This window comes from Belonocnema kinseyi, chromosome 5 (genome assembly GCF_010883055.1).
Source record: "Belonocnema kinseyi isolate 2016_QV_RU_SX_M_011 chromosome 5, B_treatae_v1, whole genome shotgun sequence".
Taxonomy (NCBI): Eukaryota; Metazoa; Arthropoda; class Insecta; order Hymenoptera; family Cynipidae; genus Belonocnema; species Belonocnema kinseyi.
In genome coordinates this window covers 28,745,115-28,747,138 of record NC_046661.1, presented here as the reverse complement: position 1 = coordinate 28,747,138, position 2,024 = coordinate 28,745,115, and positions in this window count along the sequence as shown.

Genomic DNA, 2,024 nt, shown 5'->3' with positions numbered 1-2,024 from the left:
GTTTATTATAATCGGGATAGCGTAAGACGGGTGCTTGGCATAGGGAGTCTTTTAATCTTTCAAATGCTTCCTGGCATTTGCCTGTCCAAATAAATTCTTGACGGATTTTTGTAAGTTCGGTCAAAGGTTGCGCGATGGTCGAATAGTTTTTTTATGAATTTTCGACAGTATCCTGAAAGGCCTAAAAAGGATCTAACCTCCTTCACGTTCTTAGGTTGTTTGAAATTTGAAACTGCAGATAACTTTGCAGGGTTAGGTTTCACTCCATCCTTTGTGATAATATGTCCCAGATATTCTAGCTCAGGCCTTAAGTATTCGCACTTATCAGGCTGTAGCTTAAGTCCAGTTTGGCGAAGTCGTTCAAAAAGTAATACTAAATTTTGATTATGTTCCTCTATACTTGACCCGAACACCACAATGTCATCGAGGTATGCGAAGCAAATCTTCTCGATTAATCCTCTGAGCGCATTGTCCATCATTCTCTGGAACGTTGCGGGAGCATTTTTGAGTCCGAAGGGTAATCTTTCGAACTCGAAATGCCCTTCAGGAGTCGAGAAAGCAGTATACTTTTTTGAAGAGTCTTCCATAGGTATTTGGTGGAAGCCGGCACTTAAATCGAATGCCGCGAAGAATTTTGCTTTTCCAAGACCGTCCAAAATATCGTCAATTATAGGAAGCGGATAAGCGTCCTGGTCAGTAATTTCGTTAATCTTGCGAAAGTCTACAACAATTCGCCACTTTCGCTTTCCAGAGGCGTCAATCTTTTTGGGTACTACCCATAACGGTGAGTTATAGGGTGACTCGGAGTGCCTGATTATTTTCTTTGTTAGCATTTCAGCTGCTTGGGTTTCAATCTCTTTTTTGTTGCACTCGAGCGGCCGATAAGACTTCTTGTTGATGATTTTTTCTGTGCTTAGGACAATACGGTGGGCAGTTAAGTTGCTACTCGGGAGAGGGTCGCCTGGTAGTGCGAAAATGTCATGGTAAGACTGAACAACTTTAGCAACAGTTTCGCGGAGTTCTGGTTCGATATGACTAAGCCTCGAATTTTGCGTTAAAATTTTAATTCGTGAGGCAAATTCTTCTTCTGAAATATAATGAATTTGCTCTTCTTCAGGCTTCATTTTAAGGAATTTGTATTGGAATTCCTCTGTGCTGATTATCTTTGCTTTAGGAGAATCATTGGAAATAGGTATCGTTATTTCATAATTTTCAATTCGAAAAATAGAATCAGGATAATGTGGGTTGTCTAGAAATCCCACATGTCCATGTGGTTTTGTTACGGGTAGTTTAATTAATTTAATTTGATTTGGCGGGATTAAAATACCGTCATCGATCAGATCGTGTGAGTTGCCGTCAAGTTGTAATTTATCATTCGAGAGATTGTAATTGTATTTTTGGAAAAAGCAAAGTCCCATAATTCCGTCTTCAGGCATTGGAAAGTTATTCGGAACTATGTTGAACATGTGATTTACGCCTAGGTATACTAAAGTGAAATTGAAATATGAGGTATGAGTCTCATTTCCCATTTTGAAGTTTCTTTCTTGGAATTGACGGATGAACTCAGTCGGAACGCAAGATTCTTTTAATAAATTTATTGAGGATCCTGAATCAACGAGTAATCGGATATCACGCTGAAATCCTCCTGGTCGTAATAGAACTGATTGAAGTCTTCCGGAATCGTAAGATATTCGGTCTGTGGATTCGCTAAATTTTCGTGTGAATTTTCTTGATTTTCGCGATATTCCTCTTGAGTCAAATAAATTCGGTGTTGTGGCAGTCTTTTCATATTCGAGCCTACTTGAAAATTTGAACCCTTATTGGATTTTGCAAAACACTGGGCTTCAATGTGTCCAGGCCTTTTGCAGTGATTGCACTGCATCTGCATTCTCTGTGCAAGGGGCATATTTTGGTTGGGTGGGTTGGACTGCTGATTCGACGTCGTGTAGCGAGGGGTTACCTGTGTAGGCAGTGTTGCGCGTTGAGGAGGTCGGAGGGTGGTCTGGATTTTAAACTTAGATTTT